The sequence below is a fragment of the Tachypleus tridentatus genome, unplaced genomic scaffold (assembly GCF_004210375.1).
Source record: "Tachypleus tridentatus isolate NWPU-2018 unplaced genomic scaffold, ASM421037v1 Hic_cluster_2, whole genome shotgun sequence".
Classification (NCBI taxonomy): Eukaryota; Metazoa; Arthropoda; class Merostomata; order Xiphosura; family Limulidae; genus Tachypleus; species Tachypleus tridentatus.
In genome coordinates, this window is record NW_027467782.1 from 53,383,113 (window position 1) to 53,398,556 (window position 15,444).

Below are 15,444 nucleotides of genomic sequence, written 5' to 3' on the forward strand. Positions count from 1 at the left end.
ATTAGTTATCCAACAATTCACTATATTACATTAGTTATCCAACAATTCACTATATTACTTTAGTTATCCAACAATTCACTGTATTACTTTTAGTTATCCAATAATTCACTGTATTACTTTAGTTATCCAATAATTCACTGTATTACTTTAGTTATCCAACAATTCACTACATTACTTTAGTTATCCAACAATTCACTACATTACATTAGTTATCCAACAATTCACTGTATTACTTTAGTTATCCAACAATTCACTACATTACATTAGTTATCCAACAATTCACTACATTACATTAGTTATCCAACAATTCACTACATTACATTAGTTATCCAACAATTCACTATATTACATTAGTTATCCAACAATTCACTACATTACATTAGTTATCCAACAATTCACTGTATTACATTAGTTATCCAACAATTCACTGTATTACATTAGTTATCCAACAATTCACTGTATTACATTAGTTATCCAACAATTCACTGTATTACATTAGTTATCCAACAATTCACTGTATTACTTTAGTTATCCAACAATTCAACTGTATTACTTTAGTTATCCAACAATTCACTGTATTACTTTAGTTATCCAACAATTCACTGTATTACATTAGTTATCCAACAATTCACTACATTACATTAGTTATCCAACAATTCACTGTATTACTTTAGTTATCCAACAATTCACTGTATTACATTAGTCATCCAACAATTCACTGTATTACTTTAGTTATCCAACAATTCACTGTATTACTTTAGTTATCCAACAATTCACTGTATTACATTTAGTTATCCAACAATTCACTGTATTACTTTAGTTATCCAACAATTCACTACATTATATTAGTTATCCAATAATTCACTACATTACATTAGTTATCGAACAATTCACTGTATTACTTTAGTTATCCAACAAATCACTGTATTACATTAGTTATCCAACAATTCACTGTATTACTTTAGTTATCCAACAATTCACTGTATTACATTAGTTATCCAACAATTCACTGTATTACATTAGTTATCCAACAATTCACTGTATTACATTAGTTATCCAACAATTCACTGTATTACTTTAGTTATCCAACAATTCACTGTATTACTTTAGTTATCCAACAATTCACTGTATTACTTTAGTTATCCAATTAATTCACTGTATTACTTTAGTTATCCAACAATTCACTACATTACATTAGTTATCCAACAATTCACTGTATTACATTAGTTATCCAATAATTCACTGTATTACATTAGTTATCCAACAATTCACTGTATTACTTTAGTTATCCAACAATTCACTACATTACATTAGTTATCCAACAATTCACTACATTACATTAGTTATCCAACAATTCACTGTATTACATTAGTTATCCAACAATTCACTGTATTACTTTAGTTATCCAACAATTCACTGTATTACTTTAGTTATCCAATAATTCACTGTATTACTTTAGTTATCCAATAATTCACTGTATTACTTTAGTTATCCAACAATTCACTGTATTACATTAGTTATCCAACAATTCACTGTATTACTTTAGTTATCCAATAATTCACTGTATTACATTAGTTATCCAACAATTCACTACATTACATTAGTTATCCAACAATTCACTGTATTACATTAGTTATCCAACAATTCACTGTATTACATTAGTTATCCAACAATTCACTACATTACATTAGTTATCCAACAATTCACTGTATTACTTAGTTATCCAACAATTCACTGTATTACTTTAGTTATCCAACAATTCACTGTATTACATTAGTTATCCAACAATTCACTGTATTACATTAGTTATCCAACAATTCACTGTATTACTTTAGTTATCCAACAATTCACTGTATTACTTTAGTTATCCAACAATTCACTGTATTACATTAGTTATCCAACAATTCACTACATTAGTTATCCAACAATTCACTTTACATTAGTTATCCAACAATTCACTGTATTACTTTAGTTATCCAACAATTCACTACATTACATTAGTTATCCAACAATTCACTGTATTACTTTAGTTATCCAACAATTCACTGTATTACATTAGTTATCCAACAATTCACTATATTACATTAGTTATCCAACAATTCACTGTATTACTTTAGTTATCCAACAATTCACTGTATTACTTTAGTTATCCAACAATTCACTGTATTACTTTAGTTATCCAACAATTCACTGTATTACATTAGTTATCCAACAATTCACTGTATTACTTTAGTTATCCAACAATTCACTACATTACATTAGTTATCCAACAATTCACATTACAGTTATCCAACAATTCACTACATTACTTTAGTTATCCAACAATTCACTACATTACATTAGTTATCCAACAATTCACTACATTACTTTAGTTATCCAACAATTCACTACATTACATTAGTTATCCAACAATTCACTGTATTACATTAGTTATCCAACAATTCACTGTATTACTTTAGTTATCCAACAATTCACTGTATTACATTAGTTATCCAACAATTCACTACATTACATTAGTTATCCAACAATTCACTACATTACATTAGTTATCCAACAATTCACTGTATTACTTTAGTTATCCAACAATTCACTGTATTACTTTAGTTATCCAACAATTCACTACATTACATTAGTTATCCAACAATTCACTACATTACATTAGTTATCCAACAATTCACTGTATTACATTAGTTATCCAACAATTCACTGTATTACATTAGTTATCCAACAATTCACTATATTACATTAGTTATCCAACAATTCACTGTATTACTTTAGTTATCCAACAATTCACTGTATTACATTAGTTATCCAACAATTCACTGTATTACTTTAGTTATCCAACAATTCACTGTATTACTTTAGTTATCCAACAATTCACTGTATTACATTAGTTATCCAACAATTCACTGTATTATTTAGTTATCCAATAATTCACTATTACTTTAGTTATCCAACAATTCACTGTATTACTTTAGTTATCCAACAATTCACTGTATTACTTTAGTTATCCAACAATTCACCTGTACATTACATTAGTTATCCAACTATTCATATATCACATTAGTTATCCAATTATTCACTGTATTACTTTAGTTATCCAATAATTCACTGCATTACATTAGTTATCCAACAATTCACTACATTACATTAGTTATCCAACAATTCACTACATTACATTAGTTATCCAACAATTCACTGTATTACATTAGTTATCCAACAATTCACTATATTACATTAGTTATCCAACAATTCACTACATTACATTAGTTATCCAACAATTCACTACATTACATTAGTTATCCAACAATTCACTGTATTACTTTAGTTATCCAACAAGTCACTGTATTACTATTAGTTATCCAACAATTCACTGTATTACTTTAGTTATCCAACAATTCACTGTATTACTTTAGTTATCCAACAATTCACTGTATTACATTAGTTATTCAATAATTCACTGTATTACATTAGTTATCCAACAATTCACTGTATTACTTTAGTTATCCAACAATTCACTACATTACATTAGTTATCCAACAATTCACTGTATTACATTAGTTATCCAACAAGTCACTGTATTACTTTAGTTATCCAACAATTCACTGTATTACTTTAGTTATCCAACAATTCACTGTATTACATTAGTTATCCAACAATTCACTGCATTACATTAGTTATCCAACAAGTCACTGTATTACTTTAGTTATCCAACAATTCACTGTATTACCTTAGTCATCCAACAATTCACTGTATTACATTAGTTATCCAACAATTCACTACATTACATTAGTTATCCAACAATTCACTGTATTACATTAGTTATCCAACAATTCAACATTACTTTAGTTATCCAACAATTCACTGTATTACTTTAGTTATCCAACAATTCACTGTATTACTTTAGTTATCCAACAATTCACTGTATTACTTTAGTTATCCAACAATTCACTGTATTACTTTAGTTATCCAACAATTCACTGTATTACATTAGTTATCCAACAATTCACTGTATTACTTTAGTTATCCAACAATTCACTGTATTACTTTAGTTATCCAACAATTCACTGTATTACATTAGTTATCCAACAATTCACTGTATTACATTAGTTATCCAACAATTCACTGTATTACTTTAGTTATCCAACAATTCACTGTATTACTTTAGTTATCCAACAATTCACTGTATTACTTTAGTTGTCCAACAATTCACTACATTACATTAGTTATCCAACAATTCAACTGTATTACTTTAGTTATCCAACAATTCACTGTATTACTTTAGTTATACAACAATTCACTACATTACATTAGTTATCCAACAATTCACTACATTACATTAGTTATCCAACAATTCAACTGTATTACATTAGTTATCCAACAATTCACTACATTACATTAGTTATCCAACAATTCACTGTATTACTTTAGTTATTTCACTGTTTACATTAGTTATCCAACAATTCACTGTATTACTTTAGTTATCCAATTATTCACTGTATTACTTTAGTTATCCAATAATTATTACTGTATCCAACAATTTACTGTATTACTTATCCAATAATTCACTGTATTACTTTAGTTATCCAACAATTCACTACATTATTATCCAATTTCAGTTATCCAACAATTCACTGTATTACTTTAGTTATCCAATTATTCACTGTATTACAGTTATCCAACAATTCACTGTATTACTTTAGTTATCCAACAATTCACTGTATTACATTAGTTATCCAACAAGTCACTGTATTACTTTAGTTATCCAACAATTCACTGTATTACTTTAGTTATCCAACAATTCAACTGTATTACTTTAGTTATCCAACAATTCACTACATTACATTAGTTATCCAACAATTCACTACATTACATTAGTTATCCAACAATTCACTACATTACATTAGTTATCCAACAATTCACTGTATTACTTTAGTTATCCAACAATTCACTGTATTACTTTAGTTATCCAACAATTCACTGTATTACTTTAGTTATCCAACAATTCACTACATTACATTAGTTATCCAACAATTCACTACATTACATTAGTTATCCAACAATTCACTACATTACATTAGTTATCCAACAATTCACTACATTACATTAGTTATCCAACAATTCACTGTATTACTTTAGTTATCCAACAATTCACTGTATTACTTTAGTTATCCAACAATTCACTGTATTACTTTAGTTATCCAACAATTCACTGTATTACATTAGTTATCCAACAATTCACTGTATTACATTAGTTATCCAACAATTCACTACATTACATTAGTTATCCAACAATTCACTGTATTACTTTAGTTATCCAACAATTCACTGTATTACATTAGTTATCCAACAATTCACTGCACATTAGTTATTTCACTACATTACATTAGTTATCCAACAATTCACTGTATTACATTAGTTATCCAACAATTCACTACATTACATTAGTTATCCAACAATTCACTGTATTACATTAGTTATCCAACAATTCACTGTATTACATTAGTTATCCAACAATTCACTACATTACATTAGTTATCCAACAATTCACTGTATTACATTAGTTATCCAACAATTCACTGTATTACATTAGTTATCCAACAATTCACTGTATTACTTTAGTTATCCAACAATTCACTGTATTACTTTAGTTATCCAACAATTCACTGTATTACATTAGTTATCCAACAATTCACTGTATTACTTTAGTTATCCAACAATTCACTGTATTACTTTAGTTATCCAACAATTCACTGTATTACTTTAGTTATCCAACAATTCACTGTATTACATTAGTTATCCAACAATTCACTGTATTACATTAGTTATCCAACAATTCACTGTATTACTTTAGTTATCCAACAATTCACTGTATTACATTAGTTATCCAACAATTCACTACATTACATTAGTTATCCAACAATTCACTACATTACATTAGTTATCCAACAATTCACTGTATTACATTAGTTATCCAACAATTCACTACATTACATTAGTTATCCAACAATTCACTGTATTACATTAGTTATCCAACAATTCACTGTATTACATTAGTTATCCAACAATTCACTATATTACATTAGTTATCCAACAATTCACTACATTACATTAGTTATCCAACAATTCACTACATTACATTAGTTATCCAACAATTCACTGTATTACTTTAGTTATCCAACAATTCACTGTATTACATTAGTTATCCAACAATTCACTACATTACATTAGTTATCCAACAATTCAACTGTATTAGTTTAGTTATCCAACAATTCAACTGTATTACTTTAGTTATCCAACAAGTCACTGTATTACTTTAGTTATCCAACAATTCACTGTATTACATTAGTTATCCAACAATTCACTGTATTACATTAGTTATCCAACAATTCACTGTATTACATTAGTTATCCAACAATTCACTGTATTACATTAGTTATCCAACAAGTCACTGTATTACTTTAGTTATCCAACAATTCACTGTATTACCTTAGTCATCCAACAATTCACTGTGTTAGTTTAGTTATCCAACAATTCACTGTATTACATTAGTTATCCAACAAGTCACTGTATTACTTTAGTTATCCAACAATTCACTGTATTACTTTAGTTATCCAATAATTCACTGTATTACTTTAGTTATCCAACAATTCACTGTATTACTTTAGTTATCCAACAATTCACTACATTACATTAGTTATCCAACAATTCACTGTATTACTTTAGTTATCCAACAATTCACTACATTACATTAGTTATCCAACAATTCACTACATTACATTAGTTATCCAACAATTCACTGTATTACATTAGTTATCCAACAATTCACTACATTACATTAGTTATCCAACAATTCACTGTATTACTTTAGTTATCCAACAATTCACTGTATTACCTTAGTCATCCAACAATTCACTGTGTTAGTTTAGTTATCCAACAATTCACTGTATTACTTTAGTTATCCAACAATTCACTGTATTACTTTAGTTATCCAACAATTCACTGTATTACTTTAGTTATCCAATAATTCAACTGTATTACTTTAGTTATCCAACAATTCACTGTATTACTTTAGTTATCCAATAATTCACTGTATTACTTTAGTTATCCAACAATTCACTGTATTACTTTAGTTATCCAACGATTCACTGTATTACCTTAGTCATCCAACAATTCACTGTATTACTTTAGTTATCCAACAATTCACTGTATTACATTAGTTAGTATCCAACAATTCACTGTATTACTTTAGTTATCCAACAATTCACTGTATTACTTTAGTTATCCAACAATTCACTGTATTACTTTAGTTATCCAACAATTCACTGTATTACAGTTATCCAATAATTCAACTGTATTACTTTATTTATCGAACAATTCACTGTATTACATTAGTTATCCAACAATTCACTGCATTACATTAGTTATCCAACAAGTCACTGTATTACTTTAGTTATCCAACAATTCACTGTATTACATTAGTCATCGAACACTTCACTGTATTACTTTAGTTATCCAACAAATCACTGTATTACTTTAGTTGTCCAACAATTCACTACATGACATCAGGTATCCAATAATTCACTACATTACATTAGTTATCCAACAATTCACTGTATTACATTAGTTATCCAACAATTCACTGTATTACATTAGTTATCCAACAATTCACTGTATTACATTAGTTATCCAACAATTCACTGTATTACATTAGGTATCCAACAAGTCACTGTATTACTTTAGTTATCCAACAATTCACTGTATTACTTTAGTTATCCAATAATTCAACTGTATTACTTTAGTTATCCAACAATTCACTGTATTACATTAGTTATCCAACAATTCACTACATTACATTAGTTATCCAACAATTCACTACATTACATTAGTTATCCAACAATTCACTACATTACATTGGTTGTCCAACAATTCACTGTATTACATTAGTTATCCAACAAGTCACTGTATTACATTAGTTATCCAACAATTCACTGTATTACATTAGTTATCCAACAATTCAACTGTATTACATTAGTTATCCAACAATTCACTGTATTACATTAGTTATCCAACAATTCACTGTATTACTTAGTTATTACTGTTTAGTTATCCAACAATTCACTGTATTACATTAGTTATCCAACAATTCACTACATTACATTAGTTATCCAACAATTACTACATTACATTAGTTATCCAAGAATTCACTATATTACATTAGTTATCCAACAATTCACTATATTACATTAGTTATCCAACAATTCACTACATTACATTAGTTATCCAACAATTCACTGTATTACTTTAGTTATCCAACAATTCACTGTATTACCTTAGTCATCCAACAATTCACTGTGTTAGTTTAGTTATCCAACAATTCACTGTATTACTTTAGTTATCCAATAATTCACTGTATTACTTTAGTTATCCAATTTCACTGTATTATTTAGTTATCCAATAATTTAATTATCCAATAATTACTGTATTACATTAGTTATCCAACAATTCACTGTATTACTTTAGTTATCCAACAATTCACTGTATTACTTTAGTTATCCAACAATTCACTGTATTAGTTATTTAATTCACTATCCAAGTTATCCAATAATTCACTGTATTACTTTAGTTATCCAACAATTCACTATATTACATTAGTTATCCAACAATTCACTGTATTGCATTAGTTATCCAACAATTCACTGTATTACTTTAGTTATCCAACAATTCACTGTATTACATTAGTTATCCAACAATTCACTACATTACATTAGTTATCCAACAATTCACTGTATTACTTTAGTTATCCAACAATTCACTGTATTACTTTAGTTATCCAACAATTCACTGTATTACTTTAGTTATCCAACATTAGTTATCCAACAATTCACTGTATTACATTAGTTATCCAACAATTCACTACATTACATTAGTTATCCAACAATTCACTGTATTACTTTAGTTATCCAACAATTCACTGTATTACAGTTACCAACAATTCAGTTATCCAACAATTCACTGTATTACATTAGTTATCCAACAATTCACTGTATTACATTAGTTATCCAACAATTCACTACATTACATTAGTTATCCAACAATTCACTGTATTACTTTAGTTATCCAACAATTCACTGTATTACTTTAGTTATCCAATTATTCACTACATTACATTGGTTATCCAACAATTCACTGTATTACATTAGTTATCCAACAATTCACTACATTACATCAGTTATCCAACAATTCACTGTATTAGTTTAGTTATTCAATAATTCACTGTATTACTTTAGTTATCCAATAATTCAACTGTATTACTTTAGTTATCCAATTATTCACTGTATTACATTAGGTATCCAACAAGTCACTGTATTACTTTAGTTATCCAACAATTCACTGTATTACTTTAGTTATCCAACAATTCACTGTATTACTTTAGTTATCCAACAATTCACTGTATTACATTAGGTATCCAACAATTCACTGTATTACTTTAGTTATCCAACAATTCACTGTATTACTTTAGTTATCCAATATTATTACTTTAGTTATACAACAATTCACTACATTACATTAGTTATCCAACAATTCAACTGTATTATTTTAGTTATCCAACAATTCACTACATTACATTAGTTATCCAACAATTCACTACATTACATTAGTTATCCAACAATTCACTACATTATTAGTTATCCAACAATTCACTATATTACATTAGTTATCCAACAATTCACTACATTACATTAGTTATTCAACAATTCACTACATTACATTAGTTATCCAACAATTCAACTGTATTACTTTAGTTATCCAACAATTCACTGTATTACATTAGTTATCCAACAATTCACTACATTACATTAGTTATCCAACAATTCAACTGTATTACTTTAGTTATCCAACAATTCAACTGTATTACTTTAGTTATCCAACAATTCACTGTATTACTTTAGTTATCCAACAATTCACTGTATTACATTAGTTATCCAACAATTCACTACATTACATTAGTTATCCAACAATTCACTGTATTACTTTAGTTATCCAACAATTCACTGTATTACTTTAGTTATCCAATAATTCACTGTGTTAGTTTAGTTATCCAACAATTCACTGTATTACATTAGTTATCCAATAATTCACTGTATTACATTAGTTATCCAACAATTCACTACATTACATTAGTTATCCAACAATTCACTGTATTAGTTTAGTTATCCAACAATTCACTGTATTACTTTAGTTATCCAATAATTCAACTGTATTACTTTAGTTATCCAATTATTCACTGCATTACATTAGTTATCCAACAATTCACTACATTACATTAGTTATCCAACAATTCACTGTATTACTTTAGTTATCCAACAATTCACTGTATTACATTAGTTATCCAACAATTCACTACATTACATTAGTTATCCAACAATTCACTGTATTACATTAGTTATCCAACAATTCACTACATTACATCAGTTATCCAACAATTCACTGTATTAGTTTAGTTATCCAATAATTCACTGTATTACTTTAGTTATCCAACAATTCAACTGTATTACTTTAGTTATCCAATTAATTCACTGTATTACTTTAGTTATCCAACAATTCACTGTATTACTTTAGTTATCCAACAATTCACTGTATTACATTAGTTATCCAACAATTCACTGTATTACTTTAGTTATCCAACAATTCACTGTATTACTTTAGTTATCCAACAATTCACTGTATTACTTTAGTTATCCAACAATTCACTGTATTACTTTAGTTATCCAATAATTCACTGTATTACTTTAGTTATCCAACAATTCACTGTATTACATTAGTTATCCAACAATTCACTATATTACATTAGTTATCCAATATTCACTGTATTACTTTAGTTATCCAACAATTCACTGTATTACTTTAGTTATCCAACAATTCACTGTATTACTTTAGTTATCCAACAATTCACTGTATTACTTTAGTTATCCAACAATTCACTGTATTACTTTAGTTATCCAACAATTCACTGTATTACTTTAGTTATCCAACAATTCACTGTATTACTTTAGTTATCCAACAATTCACTGTATTACTTTAGTTATCCAACAATTCACTGTATTACTTTAGTTATCCAACAATTCACTGTATTACTTTAGTTATCCAATAATTCACTGTATTACTTTAGTTATACAACAATTCACTACATTAGATTAGTTATCCAACAATTCACTACATTACATTAGTTATCCAATAATTCAACTGTATTACATTAGTTATCCAACAATTCACTACATTACATTAGTTATCCAACAATTCACTACATTACATTAGTTATCCAACAATTCACTATATTACATTAGTTATCCAACAATTCACTGTATTACTTTAGTTATCCAACAATTCACTGTATTACTTTAGTTATCCAACAATTCACTGTATTACTTTAGTTATCCAATAATTCAACTGTATTACTTTAGTTATCCAACAATTCACTACATTACATTAGTTATCCAACAATTCAATTGTATTACTTTAGTTATCCAACAATTCACTGTATTACATTAGTTATCCAACAATTCACTGTATTACATTAGTTATCCAACAATTCACTACATTACATTAGTTGTCCAACAATTCACTGTATTACATTAGTTATCCAACAAGTCACTGTATTACTTTAGTTATCCAACAATTCACTGTATTACTTTAGTTATCCAACAATTCACTGTATTACTTTAGTTATCCAACAATTCACTACATTACATTAGTTATCCAACAATTCACTGTATTACTTTAGTTATCCAACAATTCACTGTATTACTTTAGTTATCCAACAATTCACTACATTACATTAGTTATCCAACAATTCACTACATTACATTAGTTATCCAACAATTCACTATATTACATTAGTTATCCAACAATTCACTATATTACATTAGTTATCCAACAATTCACTACATTACATTAGTTATCCAACAATTCACTGTATTACTTTAGTTATCCAACAATTCAACTGTATTACTTTAGTTATCCAACAATTCACTGTATTACTTTAGTTATCCAACAATTCACTGTATTACTTTAGTTATCCAACAATTCACTGTATTATCTTAGTTATCCAATAATTCACTGTATTACTTTAGTTATCCAACAATTCACTTACATTACTTTAGTTATCCAACAATTCACTGTATTACTTTAGTTATCCAACAATTCACTGTATTACTTTAGTTATCCAACAATTCACTGTATTACATTAGTTATCCAACAATTCACTGTATTACTTTTAGTTATTATCCAACAATTCACTGTATTACTTTAGTTGTCCAACAATTCACTACATTACATTAGTTGTCCAACAATTCACTGTATTACATTAGTTATCCAACAAGTCACTGTATTACTTTAGTTATCCAACAATTCACTGTATTACTTTAGTTATCCAATAATTCACTGTATTACATTAGTTATCCAACAATTCACTGTATTACTTTAGTTATCCAACAATTCACTGTATTACTTTAGTTATCCAATAATTCACTGTATTACTTTAGTTATCCAACAATTCACTACATTACATTAGTTATCCAACAATTCACTGTATTACTTTAGTTATCCAACAATTCACTACATTACATTAGTTATCCAACAATTCACTACATTACATTAGTTATCCAACAATTCACTACATTACATTAGTTATCCAACAATTCACTACATTACATTAGTTATCCAACAATTCACTACATTACATTAGTTATCCAACAATTCACTACATTACATTAGTTATCCAACAATTCACTGTATTACTTTAGTTATCCAACAATTCACTATATTACATTAGTTATCCAACAATTCACTACATTACATTAGTTATCCAACAATTCAACTGTATTACTTTAGTTATCCAACAATTCAACTGTATTACTTTAGTTATCCAACAATTCACTGTATTACATTAGTTATCCAACAATTCACTGTATTACATTAGTTATCCAACAATTCACTACATTACATTAGTTATCCAACAATTCACTGTATTACTTTAGTTATCCAACAATTCACTGTATTACTTTAGTTATCCAACAATTCACTGTATTACTTTAGTTATCCAACAATTCACTGTATTACTTTAGTTATCCAATAATTCACTGTATTACTTTAGTTATCCAACAATTCACTACATTACATTAGTTATCCAACAATTCACTACATTACATTAGTTATCCAACAATTCACTGTATTACTTTAGTTATCCAATAATTCAACTGTATTACTTTAGTTATCCAATTATTCACTGCATTACATTAGTTATCCAAGAATTCACTACATTACATTAGTTATCCAACAATTCACTGTAGTACTTTAGTTGTCCAACAATTGACTACATTACATTAGTTATCCAATAATTCACTACATTACATTAGTTGTCCAACAATTCACTGTATTACATTAGTTATCCAACAATTCACTACATTACATCAGTTATCCAACAATTCACTGTATTAGTTTAGTTATCCAACAATTCACTGTATTACTTTAGTTATCCAACAATTCAACTGTATTACTTTAGTTATCCAATTAATTCACTGTATTACTTTAGTTATCCAACAATTCACTGTATTACTTTAGTTATCCAAGAATTCACTGTATTACTTTAGTTATCCGATAATTCACTGTATTACTTTAGTTATCCAAGAATTCACTGTATTACTTTAGTTATCCAACAATTCACTGTATTACTTTAGTTATCCAATAATTCACTGTATTACTTTAGTTATCCAATAATTCACTGTATTACTTTAAATTTTCCAATTATCAATTTACTGTATTAGTTTAGTTATCCAACAATTCACTATATTACTTTAGTTATCCAATAATTCACTGTATTACTTTAGTTATCCAACAATTCACTGTATTACTTTAGTTATCCAACAATTCACTGTATTACTTTAGTTATCCAAGAATTCACTGTATTACTTTAGTTATCCGATAATTCACTGTATTACTTTAGTTATCCAACAATTCACTGTGCTACTTTAGTCATCCAACAATTCACTGTATTACTTTAGTTATCCAACAATTCACTGTGTTACTTTAGTTATCCAACAATTCACTGTGTTACTTTAGTTATCCAACAATTCACTGTATTACATTAGTTATCCAATAATTCACTGTATTACTTTAGTTATCCAACAATTCACTACATTACATTAGTTATCCAACAATTCACTACATTACATTAGTTATCCAACAATTCACTACATTACATTAGTTATCCAACAATTCAACTGTATTACATTAGTTATCCAACAATTCACTACATTACATCAGTTATCCAACAATTGACTACATTACATTAGTTATCGAACAATTCACTATATTACATTAGTTATCCAACAAGTCACTGTTCTACTTTAGTTATCCGATAATTCACTGTATTACTTTAGTTATCCGATAATTCACTGTATTACTTTAGTTATCCAATAATTCAACTGTATTACTTTAGTTATTCAACAATTCACTACATTACATTAGTTATCCAATAATTCAACTGTAGTACTTTAGTTATTCAACAATTCATCTCATTACATTAGTTATCCAACAATTCACTACATTACATTAGTTATCCAACAATTCACTACATTACATTGGTTGTCCAACAATTCACTGTATTACATTAGTTATCCAACAAGTCACTGTATTACTTTAGTGATCCAACAATTCACTGTATTACTTTAGCTATCCAAGAATTCAACTGTATTACTTTAGTTATCCAACAATTCACTACATTACATTAGTTATCCAACAATTCACTGTATTACTTTAGTTATCCAATAATTCAACTGTATTACTTTAGTTATCCAACAATTCACTACATTACATTAGTTATCCAACAATTCACTACATTACATTAGTTATCCAACAATTCACTATATTACATTAGTTATCCAACAATTCACTATATTACATTAGTTATCCAACAATTCACTACATTACATTAGTTATCCAACAATTCAACTGTATTACTTTAGTTATACAACAATTCAACTATATTACTTCAGTTATCCAATTATTCAACTGTATTACTTTAGTTTTCCAATAATTCACTGTATTACTTTAGTTATCCAATAATTCACTGTATTATCTTAGTTATTCAATAATTCAATGTATTAATTATTTATCCAGTAATTCACTTTTAATTATCCAATAATCCACTGTATTACTTTAGTTATCCAACAATTCACTGTATTACTTTAGTTATCCAATTATTCACTGTATTACTTTAGTTATCCAATAATTCACTGTATTACTTTTAAATTTTCCAATTATCAGTTATAATTTCACTGTATTAGTTTAGTTATCCAACAATTCACTATATTACATTAGTTATCCAATTATTCACTGTATTGCATTAGTTATCCAACAATTCACTGTATTACTTTAGTTATC